Genomic DNA, 18,604 nt, shown 5'->3' with positions numbered 1-18,604 from the left:
ATACGTCCGGCAGGTGTTTCATATTACCCGAAGAATCGGTGATTAAAAAAAAAAAATAATTTATTTTATATATATATATATATATATATATATATATATATATATATATATATATATATATATATATATATAAAATAAATTATTTTTTTTTATATATATTTATATTTATATTATATATATATATATATATATATATATATATATATATATATATATATATATAAAATAAATTATTTTTTTTTTTTAATCACCGATTCTTCGGGTAATATGAAACACCTGCCGGACGTATCGTCAAGGCACGTATATATATATATATATATATATATATATATATATAATATAAATTTTTTTTTTTTTAATCACCGATTCTTCGGGTAATATGAAGGTGGTCGAAAGGCTATCGGGGAGTGACGCCCCCGCGGACCCTAGTCAACCATCGTTCTAGGTTAGCAACCTGGTTCTGGTGTGCAAGTTAATTTGCTCTCGCAAGTCAAAATAATTCTCAGGGCGGTAGGGAGCTGCGGGCTGGCTCCCTTCGGAACCGTCCAGAGGATCAGCTCGGCGGAGGATCAGGTGGGGTGAGCGGCGCCTACCTCCGCTCTGGAACCGTAAGGCCACGTCCTGCACAACTAAGTGAAGGTGAAGGTGGTTTGGCTGTATCAATAGATCGGCCCACCACTTCCCAGCAACAACAACTGCACCAGGACAGGCGTATGCGCTGGACACATGAGGATAATTCTACGGCTATTCGCGCACACTATATAGCGATGAAGTTAGCGGGCGGAAGAGGAATAAACTATATGCGTACCTTAAATGAGATTTGGAATGACATGAGACCGGATAGACGCACATATGACAAGCATATAGCAAATAGAGTTCGCTGGATATTGAATGAAGAAAAGATACCCCGGACAGAGTTGAGTATGATAGAGAACAGCTGTTGGCCAGACATAATTCTTGGAAATGAGAGTGACGAAACCATTGTTGAAATAGTTCCTCATGAAAATGTTGAACTGCCAACTGAGGACGAGAATATCCGGGGCAAAGGAGTGGGCTCACAGGCTCACATTTTTGCAGCGTTGAACAGGAACCTGTTGAAGTTCAGAGGAATGGATCCAAAAATTAGGCCAAAAATTCCGAGACTCAGTCACTGCAGAAAGCTCAAAGAAGATATGAGTGCGCTCGACAAGATACTGTCAAGGATCATTGACAGGGACCACTCTCTTCTACAATTTGTGGATATGGTTTACGCGGGGGCCATAACTGTTGCTGAACTCCAGGGTAAGACGGAATCGCCGGTTGAGATGAGGAGGCCTTCTGGTGATCCGCCATGGAAGACACGCCTAGAAAAAAAGATCATTACATATAGAAGTAAACTTGGTAGCATTCATACTTACCTTTCCACACAGCAACCGTCCAGGAGAGTAATGAAATCAATGAAGATCATAGCAAAAGAGTATAAGCTAAGGCTTGGTGCGGGCGATTTCCATAATAAGATCAGGTTAGCAGCAGACAACCTTAAACAAAAAATAAAAGCATTAGGGGCTAGATTGCGGCGTTATAATGACAGGACTAAGAGGTATAGAAACAACCGTCTGTATTATGCGAATCAAAAGGAATTTTTTCGTAACTTGGAGGGGGGGCTGAAGCCTGATGGCCCACCACCGGGATGTGGAAATATGGAGGCCTTTTGGAGTAAGATATGGAGCGAGGAGGTCAGTCCCGATGAGGGTGCTGACTGGCTGACGTGGAGGATCAATCAGGGAAAAGTATTATGAGTGAGGTACATATAGATGTAACAGACGTACAGTGGGTCTTGAAATCCGCGAATAACTGGGCCGCACCAGGAGTTAACAACATCCATAACTTCTGGTGGAAACATTTTGGGTCAGTTCACTCTTCCCTAGCTCGCCTGTTTCAAAAATGTTTGGAGAAACCTGAGCTGGTCCCCACTTACATGACTGGCGGAATAACATACATGCTACCAAAGGGATCCGAGTCAGAGAATCCAGCAAACTACAGGCCAGTAACATGTTTGCCAACAATTTATAAACTAACTAAACTACTAACTGGAGTGCTAACGCGACATATCAACAACTACCTGAGAACCAATAACATTCTAGCTAAAGAACAGAACGGATGCAAATCCAAAACTATGGGCGCGAAGGAGCTCCTGATATCGGATCTAATTATTACCAAACACGCAAGGAAAAAACTACGAAACATCTCGGTGGCATGGATAGACTATAGAAAAGCGTTCGATTCTGTGCCCCACTCGTGGTTGCTCAAAGTTTTGAGCATGTACGGAATATGTGACTCGATAATAAACCTCCTAAAACATCTTATGAGCGGATGGCACACTTCGCTTGTGCTGAGATCTGAAGCGGGTGTGCTGAAGACGGCTGACATCGAGATAAAACGGGGACTGTTTCAGGGGGATACACTGAGTCCTCTATGGTTCTGCTTGGCATTGAACCCCCTAAGTGCACTGATTAACAACCAAAAATACGGATATATTCTAGATAGAATTAAAAAAATTAAAATAACCCATCAGCTTTATATCGATGACCTTAAGTTATATGCATCTAATGATGAAGAACTGGCAAAACAGATACAGATCGTAGCTACATTCAGTGAGGCCATAAGAATGCAAATGGGTCTAGATAAATGCGCAAGGCTTACTGTGAAAAGGGGAAAAATCAGTGAGAGTGATTCTAGCTTCCTTGATCAGGACGCCATTCAGACTCTGGACAAAGATGAGACATATAAATATTTGGGCATACAACAGGCCTTAGAAATTAAGAATGCTGAAATGAAAGAAGCCTTTACCAAAAAACTATTGTGGCGTGTGGGTCAGTTGCTTAGGTCCAAACTCAATTCAAGATCACTGTTTCTGGCTTTGAATACGTGGGCTATGCCGATAATGACATACACTTTCGGAGTACTCACCTGGTCGACTACGGAGTTGCAAGCCTTGGATACAAAAATTCGAACCATCTTGACGAAATACGGTGTACATCACCCACACTCCTCCGTGGCTAGACTCTACCTCCAAAGACACCTGGGCGGAAGAGGATTGGTTAATTTAGAAACAGCTCACAATAAGACCGTAATAAGATTGAGGGAATATTTTATGCAGCAGAACTCACCTTACTTCAGGACCCTTCGGGCGATCGATGTGGGATGCTCTCCGTTGCGGCTCTCGGACTCAGGATTCGCTCCGCCGGTCCGCACTCAGCAAAGTTTTCGGGAAGAATGGAAGGCTAAAGCTCTGCATGGTAGATACCCCAACAATCTAGAAAACAATAACGTAAATAAGGCAGAATCATTGACTTACATGAAAGCGGGCTATCTCTTTCCTGAGACCGAAGGCAGGTTACTTTATATTATATATATATATATATATATATATATATATTCAGTTTATTAGTTTAGGGTATAACGACTAATTTGATGGGAGAATTTTTAAGTCAAACTCTTCATTCTATGCCAAGCTTTCGAATATTTATTTTATTCTTCATCAGGGCTTCTGAAATACAAACATATACATAAATTTCACAATTCATTTTTGTTTCCTTTCCAAACTCACTGAATATGAGGTTATATAATATAGGAGTTCTCCAAAGCTTCAAACATTTGGTCTTTAAACATAAAATCAATTTTACTGGACATCACCGAGTTACCGAACAAATATTTTTTGATTATTTACTTATTGTGTCAATTTAGTATTTCTATATGACACTTGACATCTAACCATCGACTGGACCATCGAAAAATATGGAGTTTCTTTCTGATTGTTCTAACAGGTACTTATATATGATACTTAATTTGTTTGTGTCTGTTTTTTTATTGATGGCATTTCCTTGTTTATTTATCTCTATCATTTCTAATATAATTCTTTTTTGGTAATTTTTTTCTATCCTCAATACTTTCACATCCTGGAAATTAATTTCGTGATTTGAATTGAAAGCATGTGTTGCTAACGCACATCTCTCATGATGTTTTGTTATATCTGATTTATGTAACGCTAGCCTGCTTTTCAACCACTGAGATGTTTGTCCGAGGAAGATATATCTTCCTCGGACAAACATCTCAGTGGTTGAAAAGCAGGCTAGCGTTACATAAATCAGATATAACAAAACATCATGAGAGATGTGCGTTAGCAACACATGCTTTCAATTCAAATCACGAAATTAATTTCCAGGATGTGAAAGTATTGAGGATAGAAAAAAATTACCAAAAAAGAATTATATTAGAAATGATAGAGATAAATAAACAAGGAAATGCCATCAATAAAAAAACAGACACAAACAAATTAAGTATCATATATAAGTACCTGTTAGAACAATCAGAAAGAAACTCCATATTTTTCGATGGTCCAGTCGATGGTTAGATGTCAAGTGTCATATAGAAATACTAAATTGACACAATAAGTAAATAATCAAAAAATATTTGTTCGGTAACTCGGTGATGTCCAGTAAAATTGATTTTATGTTTAAAGACCAAATGTTTGAAGCTTTGGAGAACTCCTATATTATATAACCTCATATTCAGTGAGTTTGGAAAGGAAACAAAAATGAATTGTGAAATTTATGTATATGTTTGTATTTCAGAAGCCCTGATGAAGAATAAAATAAATATTCGAAAGCTTGGCATAGAATGAAGAGTTTGACTTAAAAATTCTCCCATCAAATTAGTCGTTATACCCTAAACTAATAAACTGAATATATAATCATAGACTATTAATGTTGAAACTTATATATATATATATATATATATATATATATATATATATGAACCCGTAGTGCGTTGTTACCTCCGTTAAGTTCATTGGGCGACCTGACCTCCGGGTGAAGGAGTTATATAATTGGAATAATTTTTGTTTACATATGTAGAGGGGAAGGTAAATAACAGGGGTACCTAAAGAGGGGAAAAGATTTTTATCGAAAAATGTTTCTTCAAACGAATCAGACCTTACTACCTCCGCATATATTTCTTATTAGTAGTGCGCTCTCACCTCCCGCAACGTTGCCAGATTTTAGGAGGACAGAAAGTAAGGCAGCTTGAATTCTTCTCATATATAGAATACAGCTGCTCTTCCGATTCATTCACTCATATTGAAACCTGTAAATAGTTCGAGAACGATACTAATATTAATAAACTTCATACGCTGATAATTGATTGATAAGGTTCGTGATCTCGGTGTAAATGAATTTGGACAGTTTTGAATAAATATGCTTATGTCTACTATACTTCGTCCGATAGGGGAGTCTAATACCATATAGGTCCCAAAATGAATGATGCATGAAAATGAAATTTTTCGTGTCATATAAGATTAACTCAAAAGACAATTTTACCGCATTTGTTCTGGTATGAAATAGTAGTCTAATTTTCGGGCATTATATTCACGACATTAGGAACTCCATATAAATGTTTTTCCCGAATGAATCAATAAAGATATACGTTTTACTTTCAGCTTCTATACTTCATTCACTTTCATTTTAGCACTGGATTGGCCATGGAAATTGGATACCTTTCACTCTGTATGGTAGAAAAATATAGGGTTAAGACGCTTGTCAAAACATTCTTGAGTTTTAAATCAGTGCTAAGTAGTCCGTTCTACGTGAGACTCTCAGTAATTACGTATTTCATCACAATGTCAAATCACTTCGGAAAATATTAAGTCGAAAATATGTAACGAACATAATTGACGTTTATACAAACTGATTGAAGTCATTCCAAATTTATTTATTTATATGGAAAATACAAGTGATCAGTAGCTTGAGGAGAGTTTCGGTTGATCTTCTTTGGCTGGAGGTTGAAGACGTTACATCAGTTGTAGAATTCGAAAAAATCAACCCGAAGATGAAATGCATTTGATGCAGTGTTAGCATTGAGTTGAAAAATCAAAGGTGGTAGGGAATGGGTATCTCATGAAGAAATGAACGGATAATTACAAGAATGTTGAATTCTTCAATAAAAATCACCTTGCGTGAATGGTAGTCAAAATAATTAAAAGAAGTTTGAAGCAAGAGGAGCTTCACCTCACAAAACAACTGGCTCGTATTCATGTCTGTTTATTTTCAATACATTGATATAATGATAATAATTATACAGGGTGTGGCGTAATGAATGGATAATATGGATCCTGCGGGTAAAGGACTGTATGGCGGTTCAGATAAATATATTTTACGTTTGGTAAAAGTGCCTTGGTTTTCAAGATATTATTATATAAATAATAATAATAACTGGATATTGACATTTTTCATAGCGGATCAAGAGAAACTACTTGATTTAATGGCATTTCTTAAATGCTCGAGAAGTCTTTTGCGATTTTTCAGTACACAGGGTGTTTCACAAGTAAACGGACAAACGAAAACCGTGAATAGAGGGCATTGAGCTGAGTTCGTTGAGCTATAACTCCAAATAATTTAGTTGTATTCGGCTAAAAACTCAGTATCCGCTCAAGTTTGTAAGTTTCAATAAAACAGAACATTAAAAGTTGACGAATACAGGACCGGACTCATTGAGGCTATATTCAAACTTTAACTCATGCAAAACACTCTGTTTGTAGTTTTTTTCGTCATAATTTTGAATTTTTCAGGTATCTGCATAGATTTTCTCAAAATCAATGAAATTTTGGTATGCTTCATCAGTGTATAATTTTTAATGAATAATTGTTTGGTGGTGAAATGCCTCTAGAAAAAACAGTGCTGCATATTGATTTTTACTTCACAATAATTAATGGTATGCATATGATCGTCAATCAGATGTGGAAATCTAAAAATGGAATTGGAAATGTTCAACTGAATTTTTTCGTTTTTGATATTTTAGCATATCTGGATATTCAGATAAATCATTCACAGTGATAATAAGCTTTATTATTGATAATGAACAAAAATAGCAATAAAAAACTACGCTATCATGAAAATGATAATTATAACTTGATGTCTTCCGAATGAATCGCTTTTTATGGACAACGTGGACCTGAAATAATTTTCCGAATTGATTTTCACCTCATTTGGTCTTTTAGTGAAGGTAATGATTGGCACTTCGAATAAGTATGATAAATGCACTTTCGAATTCTTCACTTATTCCGTTATATTCATCATTAGATCTATGGAAATCTATGTATTGGTCTGGTCTTATTACAATTTGTTATTGAAACATTGATGATATTCATGCACCAGCAAAAGTATTTATCAGTATTTCAGGTCATTTCATTAGAAGGGTAGGACAACATTGGACTGCTAGATCTCCAGATCTGACACCCCCCGATTTCTTTCTTTGTTTTCATTCACACAACTAGTTGTCCATAGAAAAATAGATTAATTCTGAAGATCAAGTTTTGATATTTAGTTTCAAGGGAGCGTAGTTTTTTCATCGATATTTGTGCATTATCAATTTTGAAACATTTTATCATTGTGAATGACTATTTTGAAGACCAAATATGGTATAATTGTTGAACACATTCATTTCATTTCTTTGAAAAAAAAATCAATTAAGAATTTCTATTTTTCATGAAGTGCTCTATTCCTTAGAGGCGTCTGACCAAAACAATTACTTCTAGAACATGATCAACAGGTGGGGCAACCCAAAAATCAATTCATTTTGAGACAATAATAATGCAGATAACAAAAAAGTTTAAATTATGATCAAAAAACTACATACACATGAGTTTGAAGTTAAGTAAAGACTCACTGAGCCCGGTCCTGATTTTTGTCGAATTTAAATGGTCTGTTTCAATGAAATTAACAACTAAAGGCTAAATATAAATTTTCAGTCGACTTGATAGAGAATTTCAGGAGTTATATCCGAACGGAAATTCGAGAAATTTCAAAAAACACTGAAGAAACCTATATATAGGGTGCCCCAAAACTAACGTCACACCACGATAGAGTAGATCAAATACTATCGAATGACACCAACATAAGTTGAGCGAAAATGTACGGTTTCTGAGAAAACCTAACCTAAAATTGCCTATTTTCGAACTATTTTTTCAATCACAAGGCAAATTTGTGATTAAGGATAGCGTTTTTCTCCCATATTATCACCCCTGTTTAATCTGAGTATTAAAAATCATGTAGAAAAAACAATTGTTTCAAACATCAACTTAGGTCGAGACTTAGGTTATGGTTATCGATTAACTACTTAAAATAATTTCAATTAGGGGAGATAAAACAATAATCTTAGTTCAATATGTTTTAAAATCGATATCCTTCTTCACAAACTGGCCCTGTTATTAAGAAAAATAGTTCGAAAATCGGTATTTTAATAGAATTCTGATTATTTTGGAAACGGTACGTTTTCGTTGAACTAATGTTGGTGTCATTCGATAATATTTGGTTTACTCTATCGTGGTGTGACGTTTGATTCACTAGTTTTGGGACACCCTGTATATGGGGTGATTTTGAACTCAGCGCAATGCCCTCTATTCACGGTTTTCATTTGTCTGTTTATTCGTGAAACACCCTGTATACTCCTTGTACTCTGAAAATTTTGAAACAAATGCCCTCACCCTCATATGAAAATTCAAATTCTTCTTGTTGTGAGAAACGTTCGTCCAGAGACTCTGGTTAATCCCCCCGACCCTGGTTACATTGCCCGTTGAAAATGAAATCGGCATCTGTTTACTGCAAAACACGTGTTAATGCTGATACGAAGGGTTCAAACTTTTCTACCTGATTCGAGCTTTTTAGGAACGAATTGCTCAAGATGAGTTCGAGTAACATTTCGTTTTGCGTGTTATATTGGATAAAATTGAATTTATGCCATGGATGATTCGAGAATTATTGATGTCCAGAATGCTCCAGAATGATAAAAATTTTCAGATTTCATTGAAACCCTAGCGAAAACTGTCTCGTATATTGTCAAGTTTAGATTTTAATTCATTCAGAACTTTGAAGTTCGACAAATAATGATGTAAATAATTCAATATTATATTTGCCTCAAGACTTTTCGAGAAACGATTTATTTAATGATTTGATGACGAATTAATCAAAAAATTATGTGTGGTGATATTATATTTTCATTCATTGAAGAATATTTAGAATAATGAAGTTCAACAAATGATACGAACAAGATACTTATTCAATTAACCTCATGATCCGAAACATTTCAGAATTTATTTCGTGTTTAGATAATCCGCTGCATATCGTTGTTCACAATACGACTGTCAATTTAGGAACAATTATAGAACGATTTAATTAATAGATCAATAGCTTCCGAAAATGTTGGTCAGTCTATGAACTGACAACTCATTTTGTCAAATGACGGATTTCAGTATCAGACTGCTATATAGTATGATGAGAGTTCAAAGAAATTTGTATGGACTACAGAATTTAGATGGTTGATATTCCGTGTCGCTAACAGTCAATCACATTTCCTTCAGCGTAGTTGTTGTTTTGAAGAAAAAGTAGTAGATTCTCGCAAAATCCGAAACTCTACATGTATAGCAGTTGTTCAGTTCGGGATTAAAGTTTATCCTAGATTGATTTTGACATTTCAGTTCAGTTCTGTCAGATCAATCTAGGATCATCTTAAATCTCGGCCTCATCCTGAACTGAACAACCGGGCCTTATAGTAATAGCAACGTAGCATTCATTAAGTCGGTATATTATTGGAATAATACTAATTTTTTATAGCGGAAAATAGTGGTTTTCAGCCTCGGTAGGTATTCACGAAATTCATTTTATTATGTTTTTTTAAGGTGAATCGGCCCGAAATCTTGGATCCCCCGACCTGCTAGTTTCGTATACTTCTATGACAATAGCATAATAACTCAAATTTCAACATTTTCACAGAAATTTTTGAATTTAAGGGAGAGACACATTGAAAAAATCGATAGCAATTTACCGCCTAAACTACGAGCTTGCCGAAGTTGAAACTGGTAACAATCTACTCAGTGCTTCATAATATGTATAGTTTTATGAGTGTTTTTTAGAACCTGTAAAAAAAATTAAAAACTGTAAGCTCGTCATCGCCTTCCAAAGGCTGTATTTTGGAAGGGCTGTCGATTTGGCAAAAAATTTATAGGAATTACCCCTGCTTATTTTCATTAAGGAATCATCTCCCTTAGTCCTTCGCATTTGTTTACAGATATCCTGTATATAGATATATTTTATCCATGTACCTATTTATTTTGGATAGTAGAAGTTTAATTTCGTGGACCAAAACAAAAATGTCAATTGCACCTGATTTGTTGATTATAAGAATAATTTATTTTGAATAATAAAACAGCATGCGAAAATACTTAAATTAACTTTTGTCTTTCTCCTTTCATCATGCGTCCATCATAGTGTCCGCTGTTCATCATAGCTTTTGGGAATTTACCAACCAATCATCTGTATATCAATCATATGTATCCGAGTATGTATCTATATTATTAACTTCATTTTGTAGATTCATCATGTCTTGACAAAAACATGGTTGCAATTTCAAAATATGTTGACTCGAGGCCGTCTAAAGACTTCAATTTTGTTTAATTTTTCCCTTACATCCTGTATGATCTATCGAAAAATGCAAATCTGTTTTGAATAATTCTTCATAAAATCTTACTTTTTTCGATATAATTGGTAATTTTCTTTATGATACATCACTAAAAAATTTAAACCAGGGAGATGGTACAAGCTCTTTAAATTTCCGGGAAAATCCAATATTTAAACATAATCGATAATAAAATAGATGCTTCTGAGCAAAGGATTCCTCAAAATCATTCAGCAATCCGATTTAAGAAAAATATATAGAGCGTTCCATTTGAAATAACACAACAATGTCCAACATTCGGTTTAGCCGACGTTGTTCATTTCTGTGATATTGTAAAATTTGTAGCATTTTTACTCTTGATTCTGAAATGAAAATTTTCGGAATGGCTCATTGTCCTTGAATATTCATCACCATTTACATCTGAATATTCTTTTCCAAAAAATTTTTTTTCTCTGAACAGCTCATTTTATTATATGCAATGTAACAATACTGATTATTCGTTATTCTAATAGGTAGAATTATCTATATAGATCATCTCCATAGAGAGAAGCAATATTATTATGGACAAGACTCAAATCGATTTGTTTTCAGATAGGTAATGAAATAGTTCATCAAATTCAGAATTATAGTGTTAGCTCGAAAGCTCGAGATGAAAGAAGTTCAACGGTTGCATAGATACACACGATGAAATATAAACAGTCATAATCCCATTCGAGAGAGCCAAGATTGGTTTTTTTTCACGTGATTCTTTTTCCTACAGAAGAATGCGATAAAAAATCGTTGAAATATGCCGCCTGGATTGCGATTATGGAGGAGATAGCGCGCTGCGCCTCTCTACAGTTAATTCCTCCGTATACTTATATTCCGCCTGTCTACATCTGCTTTGAAAATACAACGTTGCCATTTTCGGAGGTGCTAACGAGCAAAGAGTCGCCCACAGCAATTCTTCGATATACAGCTCAGCACACTAGCGCCAGTGATATACACTCGAACTAAAAGATTGTTCAGTACATAAACGGGGTGCGTTGTGACCTCAAAACGATTTTTTGATATGTTGGTCCCTGAAGCCTCCTGAATCTAACAAGCTAAAAAATAAGGCAAAACGTTGTCACCTCCGATTTCGGAGGTGACAGCGATATATATGAGGTGAGAGCGTTAAACGAGTTACTATTTTGGAGGTGGTATTAACACTTTATAACTATATATATATATATATATATATATATATATATATATATATATATATTTGGATTTTATCCGAAAAAAATATATATATATATATATATATATATATATATATATATATATATATATATATATATATATATATATATATATATATATATATATATATATATATATATATATATATATATATATATATATATATATATATATATATATATATATATATTTGCCATCCCGATTTCAGGCAGATAAATAGTAACAAGCTTTTCAAAATATTTGTGGAAAATGGTTATCCAAGGAGTATGCTCAGAAAACTACTTTTTGAGTCGGCCACAAGTAGAATGAATGAGGTTGAAGAAGTCAATGTACCATCACAAAACAATGAAATTGATGAGATAAAATATGGGAGTATAATGAACATAAAAACATATATATATATATATATATATATATATATATATATAATATAAAGTAACCTGCCTTCGGTCTCAGGAAAGGGATAGCCCGCTTTCATGTAAGTCAATGATTCTGCCTTATTTACGTTATTGTTTTCTAGATTGTTGTATATATATATATATATATATATATATATATATATATATATATATATATATATATATATATATATATATATATATATATATATATATATATATATATATATATATATATATATATATATATATATATATATATATATATGAACCCGTAGTGCGTTGTAACCTCCGTTAAGTTCATTGGGCGACCTGACCTCCGGGTGAAGGAGTTATATAATTGGAATAATTTTTGTTTATATATGTAGAGGGGAAGGTAAATAACAGGGGTACCTAAAGAGGGGAAAAGATTTTTATCGAAAAATTTTTCTTCAAACGAATCAGACCTTACTACCTCCGCATATATTTCTTATTAGTAGTGTGCTCTCACCTCCCGCAACGTTGTCAGATTTTAGGAGGACAGAAGGTAAGACAGCTCGAATTCTACTCATATATAGAATACAGCTGCTCTTCCGATTCATTCACACATATTGAAACCTGTAAATAGTTCGAGAACGATACTAGATAATATTAATAAACTTCATACGCTGATAATTGATTGATAAGGTTCGTGATCTCGGTGTAAATGAATTTGGACAGTTTTGAATAAATATGCTTATGTCTACGATACTTCGTCCGATAAGGGAGTTTAATACCATATAGGTCCCAAAATGAATGATGCATGAAAATGAAATTTTTCGTGACATATAGGATTAATTCGAAAGACAATTTTACCGAATTTGTTCTGGTATGAAATAGTAGTCTAATTTTTGGGCATTATATTCACGACATTAGGAACTTCATATAAATGTTTTTCCTGAATGAATCAATAAAGATATACGTTTTACTTTCAGCTTCTATACTTCATTCACTTTCATTTTAGCACTGGATTGGCCATGGAAATTGGATACCTTTCACTCTGTATGGTACGAAAATGTTGGGTTAAGACGCTTGTCGAAACATTCTTGAGTTTTAAATCAGTGCTACGTAGTCCGTTCTACGTGAGTCTCTCAGTAATTACGTATTTCATCACAATGTCAAATCACTTCGGAAAATATTGAGTCGAAAATATGTAACGAACATAATTGACGTTTATACAAACTGATTGAAGACATACCAAATCTATTTATTTATATGGAAAATACAAGTGATCAGTAGCTTGAGGAGAATTACTGTTGTTTATCTTCTTTGGCTGGAGGTTGAAGACGTTACATCAGTTGTAGAATTCAAAAAAATCAACCCGAAGATGAAATGCATTTGATGCAGTGTTAGCATTGAGTTGAATAATCAAAGGTGGTAGGGAATGGGTATCTCTTGAAGAAATGAACGGATAATTACAAGAATGTTGAATTCTTCAACAAAAATCATCTTGCGTGAATAGTAGTCAAAATAATTAAAAGATGTTTGAAGCAAGAGGGGCTTCACCTCACAAAACAACTGTCTCGTATTCATGTCTGTTTATTTTCAATACATTGATATAATGATAATAATTATACAGGGTGTGGCGTAATGAATGGATAATATGGATCCTGCGCGTAGAGGACTCTTTGGCGGTTCAGATAAATATATTTTTCGTTTGGTAAAAGTGCCCTGGTTTTCGAGATATTATTATATAAATAATAATAATATCTGGATATTGACATTTTTCATCATAGCGGATCAAAAGAAACTCCTCGATTTATAGGCATTTCTTAATTGCTCGAGGTGTCTTTTGCGATTTTTCAGTACACAGGTTGTTTCACAAGTAAACGGACAAACGAAAACCGTGAATAGAGGGCATTGAGCTGAGTTCAAAAACACCTCATATGTGTGTCTTGTGCATTCCGTTTCCGATATACAGAGGAGTTTATTCAAATTTCCCGAATTTTCGTTCAGCTATAACTCCAAATAATTCAGTTGTATTCGGCTAAAAACTCATTATCCGCTTAAGCTTGTAAGTTTCAATAAAACAGAACATTAAACGTTGACGAACACAGGACCGGACTCATTGAGGCCATATTCAAACTTAAACTCATGCAAAACACTCTGTTTGTAGTTTTTTTCGTCATAATTTTGAATTTTTCAGGTATCGCATAGATTTTCTCAAAATCAATGAAATTTTGGTATGCTTTATAAGTGGATAATTTTTAATGAATAATTATTTGGTGGTGAAATGAAACTAAAAAAACCGCGCTGCATATTGACTTTTACTTCACAATATTTAATGGTATGAATATGATCGCCAATCAGATGTGGCAATCTAAAAATGGAATTGGAAATGTGCAACTGAATTTTTTCGTTTTTGATATTTTAGCATATCTGGTTATTCAGATAAATCATTCACAGTGATAATAAGCTTTATTATTGATAATGAACAAAAATAGCAATAAAAAACTACGCTATCATGAAAATAATAATTATAACTTGATATCTTCCGAATGAATCGCTTTTTATGGACAACGTGGACCTGAAGTAATTTTTCGAATTGATTTTCACCTCATGGTCTTTTAGTGAAGGTAATGATTGGCACTTCGAATAAGTATGATAAATGCACTTTCGAATTCTTCACTTATTCCGTTATATTCATTATTGGATCTATGGAAATCTATGGATTGGTCTGGTCTTATTACAATTTGTTATTGAAACATTGATGATATTCATGCACCAGCAAAAGTATTTATCAGTATTTCAGGTCATTTCATTTGAAGGGTAGGACCCCAACATTGGACTGCTAGATCTCCAGATCTGACACCCCGCGATTTCTTTCTTTGTTTTCATTCACACAACTAGTTGTCCATAGAAAAATAGATTAATTCTGAAGATCAAGTTTTAATATTTAGTTTCGAGATAGCGTACTTCTTCCATCCATATTTGTGCATTATCAATTTTGAAACATTTCATCATTGTGAATGACTATTTTGAAGAATTTCTATTTTTCATGAAGTCCTCTATTCCTTAGAGGCGTCTGACCAAAACAATTTTTTCTAGAACATGATCAACAGGTAGGGCAACCCAAAAATCAATTCATTTTGAGACAATAATAATGCAAATAACAAAAAAGTTTAAATTATTATTAAAAAACTACATACACGGTGTTTTTATGAGTTTGAAGTTAAGTAAAGCCTCACTGAGCCCGGTCCTGATTTTTGTCGAATTTAAATGCTCTGTTTCAATGAAATTAACAACTCAAGGCTAAATATAAATTTTCAGTCGACTTGATAGAGAATTTCAGGAGTTATAGCCGAACGGAAATTCGAGAAATTTCAAAAAACACTGAAGAAACCTATATTTAGGGTGCCCCGAAACTATCGAAACAAACGTCACACCACGATAGAGTAGATCAAATACTAGAGAGTTGAAGTGTGCACAATACGTTAGCCTGAACGTAAACGTTAACGTGAGAAATAACGTCAGATATAACGTTTACGTGTTGTGATGAAATTTGAGTTGAAGTGCTGCCATCATGAAACGTCAGACGTTAAACATAACCTATCAATTTGATTTTGCTTTCGTTTCGCGTGAACTCTCTTTTATCTAATATTGAGCTCCGACAGCTGGAATAACATTTGGAATATTGATGTTCTAATGATTTATATGCCTAATAAAGAGAATTTTCAGCTTGGAAGTATTTTATTATCAATGAAATGCTCAAGTGTTAGAGACATCAGAATTGCAGTGTAGTTTCAGCCATTTCCTTATGTACTGAATGTAATCTGATAACACAGTAATTTAACTTAATCCTTTTGATAACTTTCAAATCACTGCTGATTTAATATAATTTTCGTTCATTATGGGAAAATACACAGGAAATGTAAACAATGACAGTTTGAGGTTATCGAGAATTGCATTTAACAATCAAAATTCGGCCATTCGCAAGTCATCGGTGCTACTCGTTTTACGTTCGGTTAACGTACGTCGATGTTTAAGGTATACGTGGGAGACCGCTAGTTTACGTAGGCCGTAAAGCTGACGCTAACGTTAACGTTAAAAACGGACGAATGAGCATGCGTAGATGTCAATTATAACGTTAACGTTTACGTTCATGGCTGCACTTCAACTCTCTACTATCGAATGACAACAACATTAGTTGAGCGAAAATGTACGGTTTCTGAGGAAACCTAACCTAAAGTTGCCGATTTTCGAACTATTTTTTCAATTACAAGGCAAATTTGTGATTAAGGATAGCGTTTTTCTCCCATATTATCATCCCTGTTTAATCTGAGTATTAAAAATCATGTAGAAAAAACAATTGTTTCAATTAACATCAACTTAGGTCGAGACTTAGGTTATGGTTATCGATTAACTACTTAAAATAATTTCAATTAGGGGAGATAAAACAATAATCTTATTTAAATATAATTTAAAATCGATATCCTTCTTCACAAACTGGCCCTGTTATTAAGAAAAATAGTTCGAAAATCGGAAACTTTAGGTATTTTAATAAAATTCTGATTATTTTGGAAACGGTACGTTTTCGTTGAACTAATGTTGGTGTCATTCGATAATATTTGGTTTACTCTATCGTGGTGTGACGTTTGATTCACTAGTTTTGGGACACCCTGTATATGGGGTGATTTTGAACTCAGCGCAATGCCCTCTATTCACGGTTTTCATTTGTCTGTTTACTCGTGAAACACCCTGTATACTCCTTGTACTCTGAAAATTTTGAAACAAATGCCCTCACCCTCATATGAAAATTCAAATTCTTCTTGTTGTGAGAAACGTTCATCCAGAGACTCTGGGTCATCCCCCCGACCCTGGTTACATTGCCCGTTGAAAATGAAATCGGCATCTGTTTACTGCAAAACACGTGTTAATGCTGATACGAAGGGTTCAAACTTTTCTACCTGATTCGAGCTTTTTAGGAACGAATTGCTCAAGATGAGTTCGAGTAACATTTCGTTTCGCGTGTTATATTGGATAAAATTGAATTTATGCCATGGATGATTCGAGAATTATTGATGTCCAGAATGCTCCAGAATGATGAAAATTTTCAGATTTCATTGAAACTCTTGCGAAAACTGTCTCGTATATTGTCAAGTTTAGATTTTAATTCATTCAGAACTTTGAAGTTCGACAAATAATGATGTAAATAATTCAATATTATATTTGCCCCAAGACTCGAAACTTTTCGAGAAACGATTTATTTAATGATTTGATGACGAATAAATCAAAAAATTATGTGTGTTGATATTATATTTTCATTCATTGAAGAATATTTAGAATAATGAAGTTCAACAAATGATACGAACAAGATACTCATTCAATTAACCTTATGATCCGAAACATTTCAGAATTTATTTCGTGTTTAGATAATCCGCTGCATATCGTTTTTCACAATACTACTGTCAATTTAGGACCAATTATAGAACGATTTAATTAATAGATCAATAGCTTTCGAAAATGTTGGTCAGTCTATGAACTTACAACTCATTTTGACAAATGACGGATTTCAGTATCCGACTGCTATATAGTATGATGAGAGTTCAAAAAAATTTGTATGGACTACAGAATTTAGATGGTTGATATTCCGCGTCGCTAACAGTCAATCACTTTTCCTTCAGCGTAGTTGTTGTTTTGAAGAAAAAGTAGTAGATTCTCGCAAAATCCGAAACTCTACATGTATAGCAGTTGTTCAGTTCGGGATTAAAGTTTATCCTAGATTGATTTTGACATTTCAGTTCAGTTCTGTAAGATGATCTAGGATCATCTTAAATCTCGGCCTCATCCTGAACTGAACAAACGGGCCTTATAGTAATAGCAACGTAGCATTCATTAAGTCGGTATATTATTGGAATAATACTAATTTTTTATAGCGGAGAATAGTGGTTTTCAGCCTCGGTAGGTATTCACGAAATTCATTTTATTATGTTTTTTTAAGGTGAATCGGCCCGAAATCTTGGATCCCCCGACCTGCTAGTTTCGTATACTTCTATGACAATAGCATAATAACTCAAATTTCAACATTTTCACAGAAATTTTTGAATTTAAGGGAGAGACACATTGAAAAAATCGATAGCGATTTACCGCCTAAACTACGAGCTTGCCGAAGTTGAAACTGGTAACAATCTACTCAGTGTTTCATAATATGTATAGTTTTATGACTCAGTGTTTTTTAGAACCTGTAAAAAAAATTAAAAACTGTAAACTCGTCATCGCCTTCCAAAGGCTGTATCTTGGAAGGGCTGTCGATTTGGAAAATTTACAGGAAATACCCCCGCTTATTTTCATTAAGGAATCATCTCCCTTATTCCTTCGCATTTGTTTACAGATATCCTGTATATAGCTATATTTTATCTATGTACCTTTTTATTTTAGATAGTAGAAGTTAATCAATCATCTGTATCTCAATCATATGTATCCGAGTATGTATCTATATTATTAACTTCATTTTGAGGATTCATTATATCTTGACAAAA

At 34.0% G+C, this 18,604-nt stretch overlaps 1 protein-coding gene and 1 long non-coding RNA gene across 2 annotated transcripts in view; one reads left to right on the top strand and one right to left on the bottom strand.

The window, feature by feature from the left end:
* LOC123316425 (dynein axonemal heavy chain 3) overlaps positions 1-18,604 on the top strand; it is a 2,043,583-nt gene that overhangs the window by 823,129 nt on the left and 1,201,850 nt on the right. The gene's annotated exons all lie outside the window — the stretch shown is intronic.
* On the bottom strand, positions 1,200-3,358 carry LOC123316438. The gene is made up of 3 exons (XR_006538075.1): positions 2,950-3,358; positions 1,398-1,517; positions 1,200-1,343 (listed from the first exon to the last, which is right to left on the bottom strand). It is a non-coding gene; the product is annotated as an uncharacterized LOC123316438 (long non-coding RNA).

This window comes from Coccinella septempunctata, chromosome 7 (genome assembly GCF_907165205.1).
Source record: "Coccinella septempunctata chromosome 7, icCocSept1.1, whole genome shotgun sequence".
Taxonomy (NCBI): domain Eukaryota; kingdom Metazoa; phylum Arthropoda; class Insecta; order Coleoptera; family Coccinellidae; genus Coccinella; species Coccinella septempunctata.
This window is presented reverse-complemented; position numbering and strand designations above follow the sequence as displayed.